The sequence below is a fragment of the Ischnura elegans genome, chromosome X (genome assembly GCF_921293095.1).
Source record: "Ischnura elegans chromosome X, ioIscEleg1.1, whole genome shotgun sequence".
Lineage (NCBI taxonomy): Eukaryota > Metazoa > Arthropoda > Insecta > Odonata > Coenagrionidae > Ischnura > Ischnura elegans.
This window is the reverse complement of record NC_060259.1, coordinates 77830848-77858604: the sequence shown is the minus strand read 5'-3', so window position 1 is coordinate 77858604 and position 27757 is coordinate 77830848. Positions and strand designations below refer to the sequence as shown.

General features: G+C 39.1%; 1 protein-coding gene across 2 annotated transcripts in view; it reads left to right on the top strand.

The window, feature by feature from the left end:
• The window catches only part of LOC124170921 (beta-1,3-galactosyltransferase 5-like), a 460441-nt gene that overhangs the window by 81666 nt on the left and 351018 nt on the right, over positions 1-27757 (top strand). The gene's annotated exons all lie outside the window — the stretch shown is intronic.

The following is a 27757-nucleotide window of genomic DNA, read 5'->3' as shown; positions in this document are numbered from 1 at the left end:
AAAATCGTCCAACTTGGACATGATGCCTTTCTGATGTTAGTGATTCAAATATCCGTTACCTTGCATACAGTCTTTCCCACATAATTTGAGCAAACCCTTACACTGCAGTTAATTCTTACGTTAAATTAGTCTAACGCAGTGAGTTTAGGCTGCAGAAGTTTGTTTTAAAAATTACTCGGGCTTCACTTTAAGGAATTCCGTATTTAAAAATAGAAGAAATATTTTAACGTATGGTCCACACCATCCTCTGTCATACTGGTATTGATTCATACAACTCAAGATCATGTATGCACAAGTTTCCATAAATCTCGAAGTCAACATTTTGAATTGATTAAAATGCTGGTTATACCTCGGGAACGGGGTTTGCAAAATGTTACAATTTAAGGTTATTCATCGTTTAGAACAATGGAACTGTCATTTCAACGAATACAATCAGGTTCAAATAGTCTTATATGGAAAGAAATTCAGCATGGAATTATATTCAGGAAAGTCTCTTTGAGTATTTAGGTTAAACTAAGTTTGATAATTTTACTAGGGAGGAAACTAATTTGACATGTAATTACGCGTTACAATGGTCCTTCTACTGATCTCCTTTGTAATCCTCTTGTGATGAGGTAGGGTTAAGGAGAACGACATGAATAATTTGTCAACTATCTCCTTTTTGGTTCTCTTCGTAAGTGTCATGTTCTTCTTGTTCTTATCTTTTGTTTTATTTTATAATTTTTGTGATAATAATAATTAATAAATTTCAATCTGTGCGCCCTTAGTCACTCGACAAATGTCCAAGCGATACTCAACTTTTGCCCCAACGTTGGTTAACATTTCTTCGTTAATGTTTGCCACTGCTTGATTAATCCTGTTCATTAAGTGATATAGGTCGCGGTTTTATCATTTATTAATTTATATTTAATTTAGGTTATCATCGATACTATTCAAACGCCTTGAAATTTCCCCACTATCTTCCAATGCAGGGGCGCAGCTAGGAATTAAGGCTGGGGGGGGGGAGGTTTAGGTGCAACTAATACGGGGTGTGTGAGGGTATATAATAACCACCAGGATAAGCGGTAGGTGCGAGATTAATTAATAGCGGAATTTTAAGATAAATGGTTCTAAATGGTAGGTTTTACGGCTTTCTGAGGGATATTTTATTATTCTTTACACTATTCTATTAGTAATATCAATTCAATTTAGTAAAATAGATTTAACTTAAATATTTCTCGAGCTCTGGGGGGAGTTTTATCCCCCAAAACCCCCCCTCGCTGCGCCACCGTTCCAATTAATTACTGAAACTGCACCATTCTTTTACAATGACCCTGTACAAATAATTACTGTCGGTGTATACAAATCATAGAATTGTTCTATGTTTCACATTCTTCAGCTGATATCTGATGAAGCATACAAATGCAGCAAACAAATCATAGAATTGTTCTATGTTTCACATTCTTCAGCTGATATCTGATGAAGCAACTCTGTGATGCCTTTAGTTGTAGCTAAGTAAATTAATCTCTGGGTCGGGAGCAAGAGTTGGAGAGAAAGTAGGTGGGAAATTCAATCGGAAAAATCGTCGTGAAGGACATCGAATCAACGTGGATTTATAGGATGGATCAGCAAATTGCGACCATCATCTAAATGAGGGCTTATTTGAGAAAAAAAACAACTGTCGACTGGTCAAAGAGTGTAGTGAAAAGCTGCAGCACAGCAGTAATTGCGTTGATGACTACTTAATATGATGATGAGGCAAAAGAGGATGTTCAGACGGAGGAAAAGAACCGAGATGCAAGTTCTGGAGGAGATTTTACGGCGGCTGAGGAAATTAGGAAAAGCGATGATCGAAGGTAATAAGGAGGAAATTACCACTACTTTTTCCATCTATTACTAATCTACTAGAATACTTCGTAGCTGTAATGGCTACATACCCGAAGGGAACTAACGGTAAGATTAATTTTTATGGGTTACCTACGATGAATTTGGTATCGGTATTTTTGAATTAGCGCGTTGCTTTTGACCGAGGAGGTTGTAAATACACTGGAGGCGCTGCATTCGAGTTTTAAGCGTGGTCAGAATTCCGCCATCTTGGTTTGACCATTTTCAGACTTATGTTAGTCTCAAACAGTGTACGTATATAATCAAGTATTCTATTCCTTATATCGCCTCTGATTTATAAAATTAAAATGCAACAATTACTTCTTCATTGTCGTCGGAGTTTTCCAAAGGTTCATCATACTAATGTGTATTTAAACTGTTCATATAGTCTTATCGTGGTGATAATATATTGTCGTGAACATACTTTCATACTATTATTGCGACCGTAAGATTTCCATTGGCTGTAATCTTATTAATTACAAGTTTAAGTGCTGGGGAATGGATATTTTACACTTATGAAATGTCATTTTCGGCTAAGCTAGTTGCAGAGTGGTGATTGACAATAATGTTTCTTTGGGAAAAGATATCCGAGGCATATTTTCACGAAGCCTTTCCATAATGATAGATAAAAAGGTTTACTTTGTTCGTTTGCGATGGTTTATTTTAACTTAAAAACGACTATGACCGAACATTTCACAAAAAAGTTAGCATTGACTCTTATGGGATTCTCAATGTTTTGGTTGGCTTTCCTACCTGAGCACCCCCATTCCTGCCACACTGCGCTCAACGCTTGGAACCATTGGTGCCCCCTCCAGTATATTTACAACCTCCTTGCTTTTCTACATCTACATAACACCCCGAAAGCTGCCTAGAAGGCGTATGGCACGGGGTGTTAGGACACAAGCCATTTGCGCATAAAAATCAAATGCTCTAACGAATTACGACTGGAATTTATTAAAGTCGTTTATGGTTCGGGGGAAAAACGAATTCCCACATCTATCCGTTCGGCAAAACATCTCTCTTAATTTATCGCTTCTGTCGGACCTGGAAATATAGTGTGGCTCTAATATTATGTTCTCTGTGTCGCTCTTAAAGATATCCATTCTCAATTGTTCAAGCAATCTAAGCCTAGCGCGCAGCCTCCGAGTCTCCAGCGGCTCCCAGCCTAATTCGCTCAACATCTGGGTAACGCTGTCTGTACGCCCGTAGCAGTTTTTGACGAACCTTGCAGCCTTCCTTTGTATTTTGTTCAGTTCGCGGATTAAGTCCTTCTGCACCGGATCCCATACGCTCGCTGCGTATTCAAAGTGCGGTCGGACGAGTGTGAAATAGCACCTTTCTTTTACTTTCTCATCCGAAAATCTTCCCACAATACACTTGACGAATCCTAATTTCATCAGGGCTATGCCGGAAATATTTCTTATATGTATTCCCTACAATACACTTCGACTTTTGACGGACGTCAAGTGCATCCGCCATCTTAAAGAGCTGCTGCTACCAAACCACGATCGGTATTGCGTTCAAATAAATTTAAATGGAAGCGTAAAGGATGCATCTATGTACTCTATTAATTTAAAGTGCCTAGAGTAACAATTGTGGTGTGAGGAAATTTGTGTGCATTAGTTTTGGAGTGACCCTGTACCTACTACCCCGCAAGCTGCCTCAATAGGCTTATGACAGGGGATTTCAGGACACTGTCGTGCACAAAAAAAAGGAAGAAAAAAGAAAAGAAGGGCTTAGCCCCAACTATCAATTATTGATATCCTTCATAGTTTGAAACATAGAAAAGTATATAAATATATATGATATGATTTTAGAATATCAAATTCCTATACCTACCCGTTGGACAATATTTCTTTCACAATCTATCGTTTAACTCGGGCTTAGAAATATAGTGAAGTCTTAAATGGATATTCTCCGAGTCGCTTTGAAAGGTTGAGGAAAGTTGAGAAATTCTTAGTTGGATAAGAAATCTAATTTAAACGTTGAAAAGGTGGCAAACCCGAGTAGCCGTACAAGATAGAAGAAGATTCCATTTTTTAAATCGTACATAATTGTATTCTTTTAGTACGTCTCAGAATACCCAGCTATGTGAAACCATGACTCAGGAACTGTAAGTTTAACTTTAAAAATATATGAAATAATGTAGAAAATCACAAAAAAATCTCTCATAATCTACCGTCTCTCGAACTTCAAAACATGGTGAGATTTTCACTCATTATAACCCAATGTTGCTTCTAAGCAACATCAAAAATGTGTACATTATATGCTCCGTGCTCCGTATTATATTATACGTGCTCCGTCTCAGCTCCGATCGTCTGGTTCCGCGGGCGGCTTCCGGCTGAGGTAGGGACGTCTAAGCGCATAGGGAAGAATGACCGACGAGGGTGTCAATCAGCTTCTTTCCCAAGGCTCCCTCAGGGCAGGGGACGAAACGTCTAAACCATCAGGGAGGAATGACCGACGAGGGTGTCAATCGGCTTCGCCTCCTCAAGTTACGGCTCTGTTTAAGAAATATCTAAACTACGCATTATTTTGTGGTGTTAATTGTAATGACGAAATATTCAGCTGCCACGATAATTATGATTGATTGCAGCATTTTGAAGTTTTCATAATGAAAAATCTTGTAATTTGAATTCTTCCAAAAGTAGCTTTGGCTTAGAAAGGGTTAAGGCGTTCTCCGTGTCACTTCGAAAGATATCCATTCTTAATTGCTTAAACAATCTAAGAAGAGCGCGCAGTCTACGTGTCTCCACGGCTCCCAGCTTCATTCGTATAAAAGCTGCGCAATGCCTTGGGTTCACTCGTGGCTGCTTTTGACGTATCGCGCTGCTTTCTTTCTGAGGTGAAGGTGAAGCAAGTTCAGATGAGGTCCACTTCTTCCGGATCGCGTGCTGCGTCCCGAAGGGTGAGAGTGGGCGACAGTCTTTTTTTTCCTCCCTCAGACTCGAGAAGGATCGGATATTGCGGTCACGAGGAGCGAGACGATCTGTAGGATGGCAGCTGTTATGAGTGACCTGATTTGCGAGTTGTTGGACCACCGAACCTCCCCCCCTTCCCACCTCTCAACCACTCCGTTTGCTTCCGGCGTGACTCGCTTTCTTTGAGGTGCGTCAGGCGCAAAAATACATTGTAATGTTGTACCTAATAGTTGTAATGATTAGGGATGGTCGGATCGGATACGTCGGATCCAAATATCCGCGGATATTACCCTTCACCGGATGCATCGGATCCAAAGTCGCGGAAGATATCGGATCTGGATCCGAAATTTAAAAAAATAGCTTCAGCTTCTGTTCAGAGCCCCATAAGGGTGGAAAGAGTTCCGATTCTCTCTTCGAATGTGTCGCATGAGATTCTTATCACACGCCACTGGTCAGTGGTTTATCCGAAGATTTTTCCTGTTTTCATTTCCAAACCCAAGCGTAACAGTTTAGGTCCTGAGCATGTAAAGATGTTAAAAAAACAACTTGAAAGCTGTAAAAATTATTTTTAATTTATAAAAATATTGAAATGTGCATGGAAATCTAAGAAGCATTCCTTCGATTGTACGTACCCAGAATAAACTTGAATAATTACTTCGTTTAGTAGCAGGAATTTGAAAATGCATTTGGATCCGAAAATGTCCAATCTGAAGGATCCGGCTCCGAAAATCAAGGATCCGATCCGAATCTAGATCCGTCCATCCCTAGTAATGATAATACCTTGACTCACATTTTGACAGTCCTGATATTGTTTCCTTCTTCACAATTAGAGTACTTTCCCTCCACATTCCACACCCATTAGACGTCCCTATTCCACATGCCAATACCGAGGCTATCAGTAATTAAGCGCTCTCTATTCTACCGACTTCCTGTCCTGATAAATTCTCTTTCGACAGACATTGATACGTTTTGGTTATCAATTAAAAAATTACTTATTTGCTGGGCTGCCTACGTACAAAAAATATATGGGGGCCCAAACCGGGGATTTATCCCCGGGAAATTTTATAAGTAGTGAGTTTTAAGTTTTTTAAGCATTTTAGAAGAGTCATATGATCAACATTAAAACCCTGATAACTCGAATCTCGATATCTGGACATCCCGGGGAAAATCGACAAGCCTGACACATTTTTCCTCACACCCATAACGAACTTTTGAGGGGGCTCGGGCCCCCTCAGGCCCCATGGATTCGGAGCCACTGCTTATTTGGCATAATCTCATTTAACGCATCATTGGCCATATTAATTGGTAAATACTGAGGCTGGGTCCACTGTAATCGACTCGTTGCACAGTGGGCTAGAATCGAAAAAAGCTGGCCAAAACCTCAGTCATCATCATTAGTCAACAATCCTAAGATTGGTTTGACGCAGCTCTCCATTTCTCTCTCCTATCCGCTAATCTCTTCATAGCTACATATTTATTCTCTTTTACATCCTTTATAACCTGTCCTATATAACTCATTCGGGGCCGTCCCTTGCCCTTTTTCCCTTCCACTTGTCCTTCAACGATTGTCTTCATCAGACCATCGTGCCTCAAAATGTGGCCAACTAAGTTGTCCCTTCTTCTGCTTAATGTTTTTAGGAGGCTTCTCTTTTCTCCTACTCTCCTTAGCACTTCATGGTTACTCACACGGTCAATCCATTTTATCTTCATCATTCTTCGGTAGCACCACATTTCGAATGTTTCCACTCTTGACTTCTCTGCTGCTGTCAACGTCCAAGCCTCGCTTCCATAGAGAAACATACTCCATATGTAGCATCTGATGAATTGTTTCCTTACTTCTATGCTGGTATTTTCAGCTGTAAGAAGATTCTTCTTTTTGTAGAAAGCCCTCTTCGCCTGCGCTATTCTACTGTGTATTTCTTTCTTGCTCCGTACATCGCTGGTAATTCGGCTTCCCAGGTAAGAGAACTCGTTCACCTCTTCAAGCTTATGCTTTCCTAGGTTGATGTTTGTTTTAGCCTCCTCTCTTTTACTGCAAACTAATATCTTAGTCTTCTTTTTGTTGATTTTCAGCTGATATCTGGCCATTGTCCTTTCCATGTTTGTCAACGTCTTCTTCAAATCCTTCTCAGTCTCGGCTATGACTGCTATGTCGTCAGCAAATCGCAGCATACTATTTTTTTCTCCGTGGATATTGACACCCGAAGCTTTCTGCTTGATTTCGTTGATGGCTTTCTCTATGTAAACATTAAAAATTAAGGGGGAAAGCGTACAACCTTGTCTCACCCCTTTTCTTATTCTCGCTTCTGCACCGTTTGGTCCACATTTGATCACAGCTACTTGGTTTTTATACAAACTATGAATAATTCTACGATCATTGTAGAGTACGCCGATTTCTTTCAAAATTCTAAGCATTGAATTCCATTCCACGTTATCAAAGGCCTTCTCTAAATCGACAAATACTATGAAGGTTGGTTTGTTTTTCTCCATTCTCTTCTCTATGATCATCCTAAGAGCCAAAATTGCTTCCCTTGTGCCCCTGCTTTTCCTAAATCCGAATTGGTCCTCATCCAGGAATTCTTCTGCTCTTCGTTCAATTCTCCTGTAAATGATTCTTGTCAGAATCTTCGACGCATGTGTCGTCAGGCTTATGGTCCTAAATTCTTCGCACTTCTCAGCTCTCTTCTTTTTGGGTATGGGAATGATGATGTTCTTCTCGAAGTCACTAGGTAAATCTCCTGTTGAGTACATATCGCAGATAGTTTTATACAGTTGAGTTAAGACCTTTTCTCCTGCATTTTTTATTAACTCTGCTGGAATGCCATCTATTCCTGGGGCCTTATTCTTTCGCAGGTCTCTTACTGCAGCGTCAAATTCCGATCTTAAGATGCTTGCTCCAATGTCATCCTTTTCAACTTCACTTTCCTCTTCGAGAACTTTTGAGCTAAGTTTGCTCCCGTTGTATAATTTCTCCAGGTATTCCTTCCATCTCTCGGCTTTGTCTTCGTTTTCAATTAGATATTTGGTATTTAAACAATCTTTTTCAGCAAGGAATTTGAAATTTTGCATACATAATTTCAAATATATTGTGCATAACTTGTCAGATTATTTTTTCCTGTACCTTCACGTTAACAATATATTCGACGTCAAAGTAAAACAAATTTAGCGAAAAACGACCACCCTCGATTTTTTCTGAAAATAGCCAAATTTATCCTCGTGCAGTGGTTTCATGAATAGTTTTATTGGCAAAATTGTTATACCATCTTAATAAACAGTTCTTTTTCTTACATTTGGAGGGTTTTTAAAGATTTTTTCATCATTTACCAAAGATATATAACAAAATGGTCTTAGTTAGATATCCTTGAAAACGACATAATATATTGAAACTATGGTCGATAGTTGAGTTTTTAATTGAAGTGCATAAATGACCATTTGTAGTTTTTATCACGGATGCAGCTACGTGAAATAATACTTCGAGAACTGTGCCTGTCACTTTCAAAATACCTAACTTCCTTGCAGTAAATTCCTCTCGGGTTTCCGACCGTGTTAAGCTCTCCATTTCTGCGAAGTTTCGTCAGAATAATTCTTCGCCGTCCTTATGTTTGATTTAAACCGTGTATTCGGGTTACGAATTAATGTATCTTGTATATTATTATTTATTATTTAGGGTATCTTTTAAGCGTATCATTGATCCTGCGTGGCGGGAACAATTTGGCAGATTGAAAAGTGCTATAAGGAATGGGCAATGCAAGGCGAGAAGCTCGGCTCAGCGGCGCCATAATATTTTTTCCAAAAATAAAAACCTTGTAACTCCCTTCAAAATTAAGATAGGTAAATGATTTTGTCACTAAAAATAACTTTGTAGTTTTCTTCAAATTTGATACGGGGCATATAGGGACCTACGACGTAAGAAACGTAAGTTAATAGGCGACTACTTTTTACCTTACAAAAATCCAATTTTTCTTGTCCTAAAGGGTGTTACATCGGTATAACTAATTTTTTCTCAATTATTTTGAAATTGGTGAAAACCTTCATAGAGAAAATAGTATTTAATATTCTGTGTGGAGAATTCAATTCAATATAGTGAACAGTTTAACGACAATTGTGATAAGAAGATAAAGGAGAAAAAACGTTTGTAACGTAAATTTAAGGTAATGTTTTTTATAGCCTTTGCTATAAAAATTACTGACGCCAACGAATGCTGCGTATATTTCTACATTAGAATACACTGTTAAACAGTGCATAGCGCAATATTAATTTTTTATGCTGCTGTTGACAACACCGCACTTCCGAGTCCTTACAAATTAATTGTCGGATTTTGATGACGTAGCTAAAAATAATGATATTAGCAATTGAATTATAAGGGCCTCTATGTGTATTTTTTGTAATTTTATGCATGCTTTATATATTTTTTGATTTTTTAAAAATATTTTGTGTTCCTGAAAATATATATGTGTTTATTACCACCTGATAACATTATATATTTGTATTAATCATATATAATTTTATATTTTGGACTATTTATAGATTTGTGCTCGTGTTCCCACCCGACCACATAGTCGACATGTAACTATTTGTTTAATAATAATTATTTATAGCCGTCAACTGTGCACCCGGCATTGACCGCCATAGTGGGATTGTTCTGTGTTAAAATTTGCCCAATGAGGGAAGGGACGTAAGTGTGGAGAAATAAATACCTATCGATGGCATTAAGCTGCCCTTGAATGAATAATGGTGCTAATAGGGTAGTTTCCTTCATCAAAGAAAACGAGAGGCATTGATTGCGATTCGTTGCCCACAATTAGTGCATTAATAATGCTTATAAAAATTATTTGGTTTTAGAAATCCCAGTTTAGACGAATGTTAATGGTCAATTTTAACCTCATTTGAAAAGGCCAAATTGGCGCCCATGCGATGCCACTCCACGTGACGTCACAGGGACCTAGATCCATCCAAGTTTCATCCATGGTATTAATAATCCTTATTTAAGCCAAGCGCTACCCGCTAGCAGGGTACTCTGCTACCTGCTGGCAGCCTGCAATGCAGCGGCGCACATATCTTCGCCCCAACGTCACCTCACACGGCGACAGCGGGAACCAGAATGGCGTCACACGGGCTTTTTCCAGCATTCATACTTAGCCGGGCGTTTTCGCGCGCTTGAAATTTTTCACTTTTCATTTAATCGCGACAAATAGATATATCGTCATTTAAAAATACATATAATTGCGTGAAATACGTACTCCAGGAGTGATAATCTTTTGATTCAGACAATTTAAAAATAATAGGGAACCACCCTATTGCCATTGTAACTCAGGAACCTAGATAGCGAAGTAGTTTCCGAAGTGACCCGATTATTGCCAATAGTCCGCGATTCGACTCCCGGCCCAGGGAAATTTTTATCATTGTAATTTATGTACATTTCACCACCGTTCACGCGGAAGGATCGAAATATTACACATTACCGAAAATTAGTTTACACCATGGTGCCGCCGCCATTATTTAATAATAATATAACTTAATTCCATTTACATTAAAATGTATTACATTAGAAAAACACTTAAATAATTACGGAATATATAGGTACCCCTCATTGAATAGTTATGGGGCCACCATCTTACACTTTTTGCACAGGTCTTGCATTCTGTTATTTTTATCTTGCCCACTGCATTCATTATTATAATATGATATTTCAAATATTTACACAAGGATAACTATCTTTCTTATATAAACGCAATAAACCTTTATTGAAAACTTTTCATGCCACCTTTTTAGCAGAAACTCTACTTCCTCATACCTCATAAGCTATTTTTTTTTACAGCAGATGCAAATCCCCATCTTTTTTCCGAGTTTGCCACATTACTTGGCAACATAATAAATAATTTAGGCCCTAAGTATTTGTGTGACTGTCGATAAATTTCAAAAACGTTTCTCATAAATATAATCATACCATATTTCCCCGTGAAACTCGGATTACTTGGGCCGTCAGCGACGAGAGTGACGACTATCATAAACCAATTTAAATACGCGATGGTTGACACCGCATTTAGAGGCCGACTTGAGGATCCTCTTTTGTAATATTTGTGTGCCCCGCATGAGGCGCTCGCGCATGGATCAGGTATTTGCTGAAAATTCTTCGCAGCCGCCGAAATTTGAACCCGGACCCTTAGGATGTGAAGTGGTCACTCTAGTCATCACATCAACCCATCCTTTCCAAGGAATAACAAGACCAACGTAATGGCAAAAGTTGCGCAGTAGGGTGGTTTTCTTTTATTTTTTTATTGCCTAAATCTAAAGATTATTACTCCTAGAGTACGTATTTCACGCATTTAGATTTCTAAATGACGATATATATTTTTCGCGATTAAATGAAAAGTGAAAATTTTCAAGCGCGCGGAAACGCGACGGCTAGGAATAAATGCTGGGAAAAGCCTGTGTGACATAATTCTGGTTCCGGCTGCCACCGTGTGAGTCCACCTTGGTGCTTGGCTATGAGCGCCGCTAGGATTGGTGCTTGGTTAAATAAGGATTATTAATACGTTATCAAACGAAGAAAACTTTCCGACCTTTGCCAGTTTTAATAAGTGATTATTAAGACATGGTTCCCTGAGTTCTGTGCCTCATGCATGCATCGGTAATCTCAGACAATGTCAAATTCCTATCTACTAAGAAAGAAACTAGGTCTCTGTGACATCACGTGGATTGGCATCGCATGGGAGCCAATCTGGCCTTTTTCAAATGAGGATAAAAATTGACCATTGCCATTCGTCTAAACCGGTATATCTTAGACCAAATAATTTGTGTAATATGAATACATTAATGGTGGGTAAGGAATCGCAATCAATGCCTTTCGTTTTCTTTGATGAAGAAAACTACCCTATTTGTTATGCTGAAGCGTAGTATCCGTCGTAGAAATGTTGGCCCTGAAATATATTCCCATCAAAAATATAGATAAGGAGTGGGGTAGAAAAGATGTAGGGGAGATAAATAGACTTGTACTAAATTGCACTAGAAGTTTCTTGGCCTGATGACGCTTTGGAGCGTGACAATGGAAGATTTGGGTGTGAAATTTTTGGTGCTGGAAAGAACCCGAGCCGCGGATGAAAACAATGGGTATAATAAAAAAACAGAATTAAGAATTTGAGGGCCAAAAAATGTGATTCTAAAGATAGGAAGGACAGCGAAACGGAGGAACGCAAAAACAGATTCGGGGGAATTTGAATTTCGCGTATATCTCTAGTGAGAAATCTGTTTTGCCAAGGAAGAATTGTGGTAAGGACTATGAATTGGTGTGGAAAAGTTTAAATCCCAAGAGATGATTTATTGCCAGATTAAAAGGTGAACTAATCCTCCGGAAGTGATTCATCAAAAGGAGATTGCGGAGGAATATTTAGTAGAGGCCGTGGCAATGAAATAGTGTAGGCAGTAGAGGAGTATCTTGCACCTTTGCCAAGGATCATTCAAAACATCGAGGAAAAACAGCTTTCATTTCTCCTTGTTATCTCGGAAACCAACATGATGTATCTCATAATCAACGCTTTATTTTTATGAAAAGATTATGGCTAATATTTGTCAAGTGCAATGATCCTTGGCTGATTCTGTATTGCAAAAGAAAATTGAAGGGTTAAAATCACTTGTGTCGGGCAAATTTTATGCAATAGGCAAAATGTTGCAGTTTCGTGCTATCCTCAATTTTATGGTATGGAAACAAATTGAATTCGTTTCATCAAAGTAAATGCGCTTTACATGTGATAACAAATGGTTGGTGTGGTGGTCTGGGTGCTGGTTTAATACCCTCATAGGCCGGGTTCCAATTCCAGTGGAGGCAAAGGTTTTTCAGAAGTTGCCCTATCCCTACTTGCCGTATGTAGGGTACTTCAAGTGTACTCTGTCCGACGGATGGGTCATTATGTCTTGATCTCTTAGGTGCCTTTCGTTAGGAGTAGGCTAATCCAAGCGCCGGGTTTCTCTCCACCCTTTCTTCACTACCCTTCCCTCAAGGTGCAAATGATCTCAGCTGTCGGTCGCCTCCTGGTAGTTCCACACCGTGTGATAAAAATTACGTTACCAAGAGGCTCATTTTGATAGCGAATAAGATCAAACTCCTAGCCTGAGAGTACATGCAGCCATAGGAGTATAAGGAACCAAGATCGAATGCTTAAAATAAATGAAAAGTTGTGATTTTTTTCATGGTAAATTTATGAGTTTCAGTGTTTACAATTACATAAAAAACCCTCAAATGCATGAATTCCCAAATACGAGCATAAAATTTTCACTGTAAAATATATCCAGAAACGCTATAATTACTACATTTTAATATATTTTTATGCCCTTTTTTTTAATTTTTGAACAAAATTTCAACAGGTACCACACATGATACACATACTCAATTAAAGACTTCTCATTGACGCCCGTACCTTTACTAATAACGTAAATAGATATCACTTTGTTGAATCCTCTTTCTCAACTCTTCTGCAGGGAGTTGATTTACTTTAACATAATTAGAATTTGACCACCTTTGGCACGTACTGACTGCTTCGAGAAACACATACTGTAACGACGAGGTGTATCATATTTAATACAGCATGCGTTAGAGAGGAATAATAGGGTAGTTTCCTTCATCAAAGAAAACGAAAGGCATTGATTGCGATTCGTTACCCAAAATTAATATATTCATAATACACAAATTATTTGGTTTTAGAAATCCCAGTTTAGAAGAATGTTAATGGTCAATTTTAACCTCATTTGAAAAAAGGCCAGATTGGCGCCCATGCGATGCCACTCCACGTGACGTCACAGGGACCTAGTTTCTATACGAGTAGATAGGAGTTTTACATCGTCTGAGATTACCAATGCATGCATGAGGCACAGACTTCAGGGAAACATCTCTTAATAATCACCTATTAAAACTGGCTATGGTCGGAAAGTTTCCTTCGTTTGATAAGGTATTAATAATTCTTATTTAAGCCAAGTGTTACCTGCTAACAGGGTGCTCTGCTACCTGCTAGCAGTCTGCATCGTGTCGGCGCTCGTAGCCTCGCACCAAGGTTCCCTCAGACAGCGGCAGCAGGAACCAGAATGACGTCACAGGGGTCTTTCCCAGCATTCATATTTAGCCGTTCCGTTTTCGCGGGCTTGAAAATTTTCACTTAAACTTTTTATCGCGAAAATATATATCTTCATTTAAAATTCTAAAAACGTGAAATACACTCCGGGAATAATAATCTTTCGATTTAGACAGTTAAAAAAATAGGAAATCACACTATTGTAGTATTATAATTTTCCCCAGGCCTAGACATAAAATTAAAAACTAACTGGAAGATGAACTGGTTTACTGTTGGGAGTCTAGGAGCGGAAAGAATATCATGGATTCTGGTTAGTTTCTCACTTTAATTAATTCACTACGAGTAGTCATGTTTACACCGAAAGACATTACATACTGCCAAGGCGCCACAGAATAAAATGAACCGCCTCGCCTCCGGCTGTGGTTGATAACGCCGCATCTGTCATTCCCGCGAAGAATGCGGGAATAAATATTCATTTCTGGAACGAAGATGGCTAGTTAACTGTAGAGGCAATAAATACGTCTGCATCTGGACATTAAGCCCTGCCGTGGCGAGGGCCATGTGGAGAAGCTGGGACCGCTGCCAAGGAATAGGATAGTCGGGAAGGAATTGCTGGAGGGAACCAAAGGAATATAAACGTTTGCCAGCTAGATATATTAGGAATCCGCTCCGTTTTATCGCGTGAAGTCCCTTTCAGGGATTGCAGATTTTTGTACCAGTCTTTCACGTGTTATTTTTTTACAAATCGTTCCTTTTACATTCATCCACGAGGGAGGTTTTTTCAACCCGCGATAGCTCATCAAAAACACCATACAAACGACAGGCGGGTACAGCGCAGGTAGGACAATTGCGCGTCCTCCGTACCACACGCTCAAGTAATTTCTGACCGTAAGTTGTTAGTTTAAGGCTAATAGCAATCTCATTAACTACATTGCCCCAATTAATTCTCTCGCCAAGAGTGCACTGCGGAGAGACAGCCAGAAAATTCGCCGAATGGCTTCAGCGTTGAAGTGTCTTGACCTTTAAGCTGGTAAAAATGAATTTTTCTTTAATGCAATGTGCCTAGAATGTGAAAAATCACGTCCATTTCCATTCAAAACAGAAGGAGAGACATGCTGACTTTTGGAAGTGTTCGGATCTATCACAAAACCCGTCATCACAGCGCTGATGCAGCCCAACTGCTCCTTGAGCAATTTCAATTGGACATTTTCGATCACCCGCCGTACAATGGCAACCTAGTGCCGGGGGACTTCCATCTTTACACAGAAATGAAGATGGCAAGCGTTTTCAAACGGTGGATGAGCTCAAGACAACGTAATTCATTGGAAGTCATTGACGGTAAAATTCCATGAAGAAGAGATATAGAAGAGCTTGCCTACAGGCACGATCAACTCCTCAATCGCCAAGGCGTACTTGAGCGAGCGTACTCAACAATTAGCAATGAAATACTTTTTAATCAATCACTTCGTCTTCTGATCACGACCCATCGGAGGTTGAAAAATAAACGGCCCTCGTACATAAATTTTTATTTTAAAATGGCTGTAATTGTGGTCGCATCACGTTTATTACATGAAAAAAGTGCTTAAGTCAGGTCATAATTCTTGAAAAAGCTCAATAAAAATTGTTAAAATTGAAATTTTCACTTTCGCTACACTATTTTTTTTCTTTTTAACTCTAATGGAATTCATCTGTTAATGCAAAACCATATTTCAATAAAATGTGCTAAATAAATTGTTTTCAGCCGTTCAGAAAATGTAGAAACCTTTTAAAAAATAAATTTTAAGGTGTTCTCTTACTTCAGGGAAGTTTAAGTAGAAACGCCCGAAACTGCGCTTTTCAAAACAAAGGATTGTCGCGTATATTATAAAATGCTTTGCATCATAGACGCCACTCATCGAGGCTAATAGTATGAAGAAAGGACAGTGAATGTGAATAATTCAATTCTTATATTTTTTACTCTATACTTTTTCTGGTTTTTGAGCGGATCGTTGCATTATATTGCATTTATCTGACAAACGTAATATGACCCCCATCATTGCATTATTTTGTGAATAACTCATAAAGTAGCCCTATGACAAGCCGAAGGTACATTTTTCATGGCTCTTATGTGAGGTAGTAACGGAAATTACATCGGTGTTTTGTTGAAACGACTTTTAAATTTGTACTGTAATCAACAATTTTTGTATGCTAAAACATTAAGCAGCATGCGAATCACTATAAATTTGCTAAATATCAGGTTTTATGTTCTCTTCATTTGTAAATCTATTTGTATAATGCGTTTCAGCATGGAAAATCTCTTTTCTTACCATCAGTCGATGAGGCATAATTAGAGCAGCATATGTTGTAACTTTCATATAATTTTTCATGGCATTGTGTATGGAACCAAACTCTTTTAGGGAATTTTTTCCTCCCCCTTACTGCTAGGTGACGTGATGCCAAGCAAAGTTCACTTAAAACAAGGAATGTAGCTTACTGATGAAAATTATCTCTCCGCCCCATATTTGATGTTCCTATTAGCTAAAGTGTGAAATTCCACCACGGAAAAAAATCATTCGCTTTGATCAGTATGGATCCCCGAAACCACACCGAAGGCGCTAGCGAAATAAGTCAAACTTCTGGACACGTAGCCTTTTTCACTATAGAAATAATGTCTGGAAATCTAGTGGGGCTCTAAAATGATGTTCTTCGTGTCGCTCCTAAAGATATCAAGCATAAATTTCTCAAGCAATCTAAGCCTAGCGTGCAGCCTCCGAGGTTCTAGCGACTCCCGACCAAATTCGTTTGACATCTGGTTAATGTTTTCTGTACGCCCGTAGGAGACGAAGCAGGCAATTGAAGACTTGTAATTTATAAAGGCGAGAGTGCCATTTTACGTGTTTTAGTTAGTATCCTCATCTTTATGTCATCCGGAGCTTTACACTGGAGTTAGTTCCTATACCAACTTACGGGAACTCTTGGAACTAGTATGATTTAACCCGTCAGCGCCCAAAGCTGTTTTAAAATCACACATCTTTCACTTTTATAAAATATGATACATATGATCTCAACATAATGAATGCAATTTAAACTGACTCAATAATAGAGGAAACCTTCTACTAAGTATTTGCACCAAAATAAGCGCAAAAATTCACATATTAAATGCTTTGCAGAAGTATTGGCTCGGCACTGCACTGGATGCCATATTGCACCCGTGGGCGTTGACGGGATCTGCACTTTTGATGAAACCCTTTTGATTGTCGATGGGCATGGTTTACATATCCTATTAATGATACTAATTTTTAAAAATAAAATGCACTTATACCCATATTATTAACTTACTTTTTTATCCTTCAGTTTTAAACTTTGGTTTTAAGTTGAGGTTCAGTTTTCTTTATGAGGGTGGAAATAAAACCAAGATATTAAGATACGGAAGTAGGTGGGCCCAAGCATTGCCCAAAGTATTTACCTTTAAATAGGGCGAGGTGTGTTCATAAATTGTGGAAAAGAGCGCATTTACGTAAACTTTTCATAAAAAATTACAGAATCTCCAAATATAAAAAATACAATATTTTTTTCTTGCGGATGGTATTGAAAATTGACGGTAGATTTTTTTATCCACCCCTTTTTAGTGGCTTTCTACCTAATTAATTTGTTTAACATCCGTGTATCACTTTCTGTGCCCTCTTAGCAGTTTTTGACGAATCAAACAGCTTTCCTTTGTATTTTATCAAGCTCATGGATTAAGCCTTTCTGCACCGGTTTTCATTTAATCGATGCATATTCAAAAATACTCAACTAGCTGCATTTCATTAGTCAAGTGCAGGGGAGAAGCCTTCGGGCACAACGGCCGAACCCAACAAAAATCTTTGAAGGAGTTGGCCCTCCCCCTTTGAATTTCAAAATTTACCAGCAATAGGGTAGTTTCTTTCGTCAAAGAAAACCTAATGCATTGACTGGAGGCGATTCGTTGCCCACCAATAGAGTATTTATAATATTAAAAAATATTTGGATTCAGAAATCCCAGTTTAGGCGAATGGCAATGGTCAATTTTATCCGCATTTGGAAAAGACCAGATTGGCGCCCATGCGATGCCACTCCACGTGACGTCACAGGCACCTAGATGCTATATGAGTAGTAATATAATTACGGCCGTTTACCGATAATTATGTTTGCAAAGATGTAACCTATCAAAAGTCTGACTTTATATTTCTATTCCTCGGATTGTGCGAATGTTGAGAATAAATGGATCGCCTTGCGTTCAACAACGCTCTGAGGACATTTTTGGCAACTGATTTCATAGCGACCAAATTGGCTAAATAAATAAAGAATATACTGCAAGCAGCAGGGCCAATGTCAAGTTGAGCTCGGCAGTACAAGATTATATGAGGGGATTATACAAGGCTAATGTTTCAAGAGATGTCACACACACATAATTTATAAATAATAAACTCTTTAATTGAACGCATAGCAAAATGATACTGTCAGTGGAAGTTTACTTTAAACAACAAAATAAAACATTTAAAAGGCACCAATGAATCCTATCAATAGGGTAGTTTCCTTCATCAAAGAAAACGAAAGGCATTGATTGCGATTCCTTACCCACCATTAGTGCATTCATAACGTACAAATTATTTGGTTTTAGAAATCCCAGTTTAGGCGAATGGCAATGGTCAATTTTATCTGCATTTGGAAAAGGCCAGATTGGCGCCCATGCGATGCCACTTCACGTGACGTCACAGGGACCCAGACGCTACACTAGTAGTAAGGAGTTTTACATCGTCTGAGATTACCAATGCATGCATGAGGCACAGAGCTCAGGGGAACATGTCTTAATAATCACCTAATAAAACTGGCCATGGTCGGAAAGTTTCCTTCGGTTGATAAGGCATTAATAATCCATAATTAAGCCAAGCGGTACCTGCTAGTAGCCTGCATCGTATCAGCGATCAAAGCCTCGCCCCAAGGTCACCTCACACGGCGACACCATTCATATTTAGCCGTTCCGTTTTCGTGCGCTTGGAAATATTCACTTGTCATTTAATCTCGAAAAATAGACATCGTCATTAAGAAATCTAAAAGGGTGAAATACGTACTCCAGGAGTAATAATCTTTCGATTTAGCCAATAAAAAAATAATAGAAAACCACCCTATTATTCCTTTTTTCTAAAAACTAATCTAGACCAGACCAGGGCGGTCTGGAGCCTCTGTGTAAAACCTCCTTGGCTGCTCAATTCCATCGGTCTTTCTGCGCGTCGCAAATCCCCTTCCGTGTAGTTAACACCTCCAGTCGGCTGTTTACCATGCGCTTACTATTAGCCTTCCACCGATCGGGTGAAACATGCGTCCTTGAAAGGCTTTCGATGGCGGAATGTAGTTCCTCCGCATATGCCACTCATTGAGATTAAACGGCATTGCCGATATTTACCAAGAGTCGGGACGGAATGTTGATCGCGCGGAGTCGGATAAATGTATTGACACTGCAATTTGACTCTTACGCCGAAATAATATTCGGCTGACTTAGCGATGAATTGTTTTGCCTCGTCGTCGTCATTTTTTCTGAAGTGTGTGAAGAAAGTCATATACTTGTTGGCTGAATGATTGCATCGATTGATGCAGTCATTCAAGTTTCCGAACAGGGGCCGTATTCTGTATTTCGTCGGTGCCGCACCGGTCGGTTTCCCTTTCAAGCCCACCGACTGGACATCGAACCGTACCGACAACGGATTCCGCACCGACGACGACACTTTCAGCGATTCTGTAAGGTCGTCGGTTTGAAACCAGTCGGTACGGTTCCCCTTCCTTCCCAAACAGGGAAAATCCGAATATATCCGAAGTTTCACGTGTCTCCACCAATGAAAGAAGGGTAAAAACAAGTGAAGACTCATTGGCACAGTTTGTTGTCGTCATTCTCAATCTTTTTATTTGCGGAAATTACGACTTATTGCTAGATTAAGATAAACGATATTGGATAAGTTGTTAACAATGCTTATATAATGTGTGGTAGTAATGCTGTACCTACAGAAGCGAAGGAAACAATATTACAACATCACAATAAAGTTTGTATGTGATGGAGATTGTTGTTGCTGGAATGAATTATTGAAACTATCCTTGAGATCGTAGTTTCTTTTTTTAAATATTGGTTCCGTATAATGCTATTTATTCATGATATGGTAATATAGTTGTCATTAAGTAAGTTCCGTATAAATGTTATCAACGGAAGGTTATGCCCATGGTTATGCCATTGGCACCGTAGCAGACGAAAATAGCATACCATGGAACGTGAACGTAGGATTCAAATGCAAATGTAATATTAGAGGAACAAGTTAGGAAATTGTTATAAAAATATGGAGCTGGGTGCAATTAAAAGAAGTGTAATGACGAGGAAGTAAATAAATTGTGATTGGGTGAAATACATATGCATAAGTTGCGCATTCCAAGTGAGAGAAAATGATAATATTGCGGTAAACCTCATACTTATTAACGAATATCTTCTTTTATCGTCAAGGGAATCAATGGCTGACGATGAAATGAAATGTAGTTGCCCGTTACAAATGAAAGAAACTGATACCGTTGTGGCAAACTTCATACTTAAATAAAAAGATCTTATTTCTATGCCGAGAGAAACGCCAAATTGATGATTGAGTGAAATAACAGTCGCCTATTCAGAGTGATATAAAGTGATAACATTGCGGCAAAACTCATATTTAATCAAAAATATCTTTTTTATGTCAAAGGAGCAAATAAATGATGATAGAGAGAAATAAAGCCTATTACAAGCGAGTGAAAGTGCGGTAACATAAATGAGAGAAAGTCATTATATGTTAGCAAACCTCATTTTTATTAACCATATTATCTTATATTTCTGTCAAGGTAATTAATATAGATATGATGACACAGTGAATTATAGAGGCGTATTCGAAGGGGCAGAAAAAGATAAAATTGGAGAAAACCTCATTATTTACTCGGTGATGAGGTAAAAACAAAATAAAACGTACAATGCGCACCGGGGAATTCATGAAACCCACTAGTCGGTGGCCGTACCGACACCTCTTTGCTGTCGGTACGGCTACCGACGATCTCCCGCCCTCTCGTCGGTGCCGCACCGACCGGGTTCGTACAGAATCGCACGACTTCTTACCGGGAGTCGGTGTGACGTCGCACCCGACGAATCGGTGCCGCACCGATCGGTTTGGAGTTACAGAATACGGCCCCAGTTTATTGATGTTCATGGGGAAACAAAACACAGTTCTGTTCCACAAACTTTTCATTATTAGCTGTTAACTACTTTCGACGTTTATAACGTCATTATCAAGACTGGCAGATAAGAGTCTTGATAATGACGGTATAAACGTCGAAACAAGTTAACAGCTAATAATAAAAAGTTTGTGGAACAGTAATGGGTTTTTTTTTCACCAAGATATTTCATCGTTCCACCAAGAAACGCCCAAAATCAGTTGAGTTTATTGATGTATCGTACTCGGTACTACAAATGTAATTTACATTGTGGAGTTAATTTAAGTCAAACTATTATTGAACCGTGTCTGTTTATAACATTTTAAGGCACGTATTAGTATATTACAGATCAATATCTGAAGTCGTTTTGCACCACTGACGCAATTTTTTTGGGATGTCAAGGAAAAATAATCCATGAAAACTTATCAATGAGTATGAAGAGGGCTGTAAAATTGATTATACATAGGCTTCTGTTTTTTTATATGTTCTGCGTTTTTTATCACTTCCCCTTACGTGCTTGAGGCATCCACAGAGTGTACAGTTAAGTGAATTCAGGGATGCCGACTTACAAAAAATATTGGGGGGGCCCAAACCGGGGATCTTGCCTCGGGAAATTTTATAAGTAGTGAGTTTTAAGTTTTTAAGCATATTAGAAGAGTCATATGATCAACATTAGAACCCTGACAACTCGAATCTCGATATCTGGTCACTCTGGGGAAAATCGACAAGCCTGACACATTTTATCCTCACACCCATAACGAATTTTTGAGGGGACTTGGGCCCCCTCAGGCCCCAAGGAGTCAGCGCCACTGAGTAAATTAGAATAATCGAAAAGAGGACAAGTCAGTGAAAGTGATAAAAATATGCGTAAAACACATAGTAAATAAGTTTACTTGTAACCAATGGTCCGCATTCACTTGGTAAAAATTAATGTATTTCTCTTTTGTTGAGAATTTCCATGTCTCTTGCGCCAGGCTGCTCATCTGATGGCTATTTCTAGAATCAGATCATCAGTAGGGTGGATTCCTACTATTTTTCAATTGCCTAAATCGAGAGATCATTACTCCTGGAGTACGCATTTCACGCTTTTAGATTTTTAAATGACTATATCTATTTTTCGCAATTAAATGAAGAGTGAACAATTTCAAGCGCGCAAAAATGCGACGGCTAAGTATGAATGCTGGGAATGGTGACCTTAGGGCGAGGATATTGTGCGCCGCTGCGATGCTGGCTGCTAGCAGGTAGCGCTTGGCTTAAATAAGGATTATTGATACCCGATCAAACGAAGGAAACTTTTCGACCAGAGGCAATTTTAATACGTAGGTGATTATTAAGAGATGTTTCCGTGAGCCTTGTGCCTTATACATGCATTGGTAATCTCAGACGATGTAAAATTCCTATCTACTCGTAAAGAAACTAGGTCCCTGTGACGTCACATGGAGTGGCATCGCATGGGCACCAATCTGGACTTTTTCAAGTGAGGATAAAATTGACAGTTGCCATTCGTCTAAACTGGGAATTCTAAAACCAAGTAATGTGTATATTATGAATACACTAATGGTGGGTAAGGAATCGCAATCAATGCCTTTCGTTTTCTTTGATGAAGGAAACTACCCTATTGTGTTGGAGGAATTACTTGGTTTGGGTACGTAACTATTTTTCCCTGGTGCCTAAGAGTTATACCCCGTTCCGAGGGGCATATTTAAGGTGGAGGCTGGGGGACGGACAACCCCCTGAAATGAGGAAAATACAGTATGTAGCGTTTACACTGTCTACCGCCCGACGCTTAGAGCTATCTTAGTACAATATACACATATACTAATACTATGCTACCTCCTATATTTTTAATATTTTACATTTATTTTAAAATATTATAAAATATATATGAGTTTTCCTTCTTTAAAGTTGCCTAATCTTCCCTTAAATTGATTTTGGGTCGCCCAAAAATATAATGTGTACACGCTACTGCCCGATCCTTTAATATTATGTGTGCGATCATCCTTTCGACGATAAGAGGAATACATAGTGTGCTCACATATTTGGACAGTCGTTGGACGTAGCTCAAAACGCTGCCACTTTACTATGACATGGTCCTGCGATGCCGGAGGTGGAAAGAGAAATGTAGTAAGTTGCAGAAGCATCTGTTTGTCTATAAGAGCCTCTACATTATGATTTCACCTGTAAATTTTATAAATAAAACTTAATTGCCTTACTTCAGGGATACTAATGCCATTATGATACTCTCTGCTTTCCATTATCCTGTGGAGCACCATGAGCTCAGCCGGTGAGCGCTTGAGTACAGCATAGCTGTTATCATAGCTGTGTGAATGGGTGCGTGATTTGTACTATGGTGCCAACGATAGTAATAGCAACGAGTTATAAGCGTCACAGCGGTGCGTTCAATGTTTTGCTCGAGTTGACATTCCGTTCTATGAGTCTCAAGTAGATTTATAATATCCCTGCCACTAACATAAGACTTACCGGTTGGTCGGGTGTGTGTGGTGGCTAGAGTGCTGGCTTCCCACTCCGTGGGCTCGGGTTGAAATCCCGGCGGTGGCAGAGAATTTTCAGAGACTGCCCGATCTCTGCTTGAGTGTTGTGTGGAGGACATTTCAAGTGCAGACGCACTCCGTCCGTCGGACGGGACGTTAAGCCGTGGTCCCCTTGGCGCCTTTCGTTAAGAGCAGGCTAATACCGACGCCGGGTTTCTCTCCACCCTTACTTACTTACCCTTTCCTTATGGCGCAAATGACCTAAGCTATCGGTCGCCTCCTTCGAATACCATACCTACCATAAAACTTAACGCCGTCCGCTTAAAAAAATATTATGTCCTTCAATTATAAAGACTTCACCTGCCTTATTAGTTTTTCAAAGTCATAATGATGCCCTTCTTTGATAATGCCCATCCCATCAGTTGTACACCGAGTGAAGAATAGGGTAGTTTCCGTCATCAAAGGAAACGAAATGCATTGATTGCGATTCCTTACCCAACATTAGTGTATTCATAATATGCAAATTATTTGGCATTAAAAATCCCAGTTTAGGCGAATGGCAATGGTCAATTTTATCCTCATTTGAAAAAGGCCAGATTGGCGCCCATGCGATTCCACTCCACGTGACCTCACACGGACCTAGTTTCTATACGAGTAGATAGGAGTTTTACATTGTCAGAGATTACTAATGCATGCATGAGGCACAGAGCTCAGGGAAGCATCTCTTAATTATCACCCATTAAAATTACCTAAGTTCGGAAAGTTTCCTTCGTTTGACGGGGTAATAGTAATCCCTATTTAAGCCAAGCGCTACCTGCTGGCAGCCTGCGTCGTATCAGCGCTCAAGCATTGCCCCAAGGTCACCTCACACGGCGACAGCTAGACCCAGAAATATGTCACCTGGACTTTTCCCAGCATTCCTACTTAGCCGTCGCGTTTTCGCACGCTTGAAAATTTTCACTTTTCGTCTAATCGCGAAAAAAAGATATCTTCATTCGAAAACCTAAGAGCGAGAAATACGTACTCCAGGAGTAATAACCTTTCGATTTAGGCAATAAAAATTAATAGGAAACCACCCTATTGTGATAGCAAGCTGTCAACTGCCTACCTAATCAGGTGAATGCTTTGCTTAACACTTAACTTCTGGCGGGGGGCGATGTTAGATCCCCAGGCTGGTAAATTTGTCGTTTACTTTCAGGGTGATGTGGCAACATCGCATATCTACTTAGTAGCTTCAAGTCTACTCCCCCCGCCCCTCCCTCGAGGTGATCTGGGGACTCGGTATGTCCCCGCACCACTAGTTGCGTTATAGATACCTCGTTTTGCATTGAAGTAATTACCATTGTGAAGTGAAGTGGTGTATCTTACTTTATTTTGCATTTTGTTGCAATAATTGAATTGTGAATTCGCAGGACCTGAATGAAGAGAAAATTAAATATGATTTTACGTTTTCCCAAAAAAATGCAACTTTATTTTCTAAAAATAAGAAAAAAATATTAAATATTGAAAATATCAAAATCTAATAATCTACAACTGTTATAAACAGTTGATGCGTAGTTTTCCGCGGCGTTGTCTAGATGATGTCTCCATGTTCCTGGGTTTCACCGCGTGGATTTTCTTTGTGACGACAGTTTCGACAGTTTCGACCTGAAGACGCCGGTTGGAATACCGGCGAAACTGTCGTTACAAAGAAAATCCACGCGGTGAAACCCAGGAACATGTTATAAACAGTGTAATTTATTTATTATAGTATTCTACCGACTAAGGTAGGTTTTCATGGAGTATTCAAGAAGTGATCTGGGGGCCTCCATTTCCTTCCAGCACTGCCTTCTTCAATTCACTGTAAGGCCTACTCCCTTTCATTCTATCTAAAAATCCAATTCTTTTCCTTCCCCTCCTTCGTTTCCCTAACATTCTACCCTCTAACGCCATCTTCAACATCCCCTCCCCGCTAAGCACTAACTCCATCCATACCTTCTGTCTCCTCCGTATCTCATCTAAAAGCTGCCTCTCCTCACCCACCATGTCCAGCACTTCGTCGTTTCTTTTCCTGTACGTCTATTTCAACCTCTAATTTAAAATTTCAAAAAAGCATGGTGGTTTTGACAGTATATCAGTGCTTATTAACCCGGTAACGCCTGAATTAAAAAGTTTATGCGATTTTTGTGGCAATCATTTATCTAAATGTCAATGAAACTATGAGTCATTAGGTGTAAATTTATCCTTTTACCACAAAGAGTTACGCCTAGCGGTACCATATGGTACCACCAACATATTTTGCATCATAACATCCCAAATATTAGGCTCATATTAAATAAACATACTTTATACGAGGTATACAGGCTGCAAAAATCATTATTACATAATAAAACCTTTGCATTAGCAATACATAGGGCGTAAGTAAAGAAAATGAAATGCTTGCTCTAAAAAATTCCGTTTTTTTTTGGCTAGTTGATAATTCTCCAATTTCAAACGGCTCTAAATGCGTTAAATACAGCTTTAAAATACCAAAAGTTTCGTAAGTTGACATTAAAAATGTTCTCAGCATTTGAAAACTCTCAAAAACCCTAATAAATTACGATAAATAATAAAAAGTTGCGTTTAACACTGCACTACCAGCTGGTAACATTTGGTACCGCTAGGCGTTAACGGGTTAAGAAATTTAATAAATAATTTGGGGATATGGTATGTCCCCATGCCAGTATTAACGTCTCAAAAAACAGCGCCAGTAGTGAAGGGTTAAGGCTAAGCGTAAGGGGACAGAAAATAAAGGTTTAATATGATTGTAATGTATCGAAAATGAGTTGTGATTCTTATTGTAATACCGTATGGATACATCTGGGAAACAAGGTGTATATTTTTGAGATTAAAATCTCGTACTAATGACGCATGATAAAATAAATGTACAAAGAAAATAGGGTAGTTTCCTTCATTAAAGAAAACGAAAGGCATTGATTGCGATTCCTTACCCACCATTAGTGTATTCATAATATGCAAACTATTTGGTTTTAGAAATCCCAGTTTGAATGAATGTTAGTGGTCAATTTTAACCTCATTTGAAAAAGGATAGATTGGCGCCCATGCGATGCCACTCCACGTGTCGTCACAGGGACCTAGATGCTATACGAGTAGTCAGGAGTTTTACATCGTCTGAGATTACCAATGCATGCATGAGGCACAGAGCTCAGGGAAACATCTCTTAACAATCACCTATTAAAATTGCCTATGTTCCGAAAGTTTCCTTCGTTTGATAGGATACTAATAATCCTTATTTAAGCCAAGCGCTACCTGCTAGCAGGGTACTCTGCTACCTGCTAGCAGAGTACCCTGCTACCAAGTTGGCCTCACACGGCGGCAGCCGGAACCAGAATGACGTCATATGGGCTTTTCCAAGCGTTCATACTTAGCCGTCGCGTTTTCGCGTCCTTGAAAATTTTCACTTTTCATTTCATCGCGAAAAATAGATATCGTCATTTGAAAATCTAAAAGCGTGAAATACGTACTCCAGGAGTAATAATCTTTCGACTTAGGCAATAAAAAATAATAGGAAACCAACCTATTCTGTAAGCTATGTTTGAGGTCCATTGCGACGATGACCTCGGGGCCATATTATTGACAACATACCGTATACTCTCTTTTAAGAGACGCCTTCGAGTAAGACGCGCACATTGTAATCTAGGCCATGCATTTAATAACATATTAATGACGCCTTTCCTTAGTTAATGCCCGGCCCAATGAGAAATTGTAATAGCAAGCTGTCAACTGCGTTCCCAATGAGCTGAATGCTTGCGATAGGTCTTAGCGTAAGGGGACGGTTAAAGAAGATTAAATATGATTAGAAAATACAAAATATCGCGTGTGAAGTATGCTTATTATCCTAATACCGGCTTAATTCATATTAGAAATAAATTACAAATAATTTTTTGGTTTAATATCGTTCTCATGACGCATTATTAAATAAATGTGCAAAGAATTTTCTGTCAGCTATGTTTGAGGCTCGTCATAACTCGTTTTTTTGCGCATCCCGTTTTTGACGGCCCTAGAAAGGAAAAATAGGTGCCCTTTGCACATTAGAAAATACGCTACGTCATAATTGGTCGAGGTTTGATGTTGGAACTTCTTAAGAGTATCAAATTTGGATTGTCATTCTGGGCATCATTAACTCTACTTTGTATGTTTGCTCGATCCTGAAAGATTTTTTTTCCTC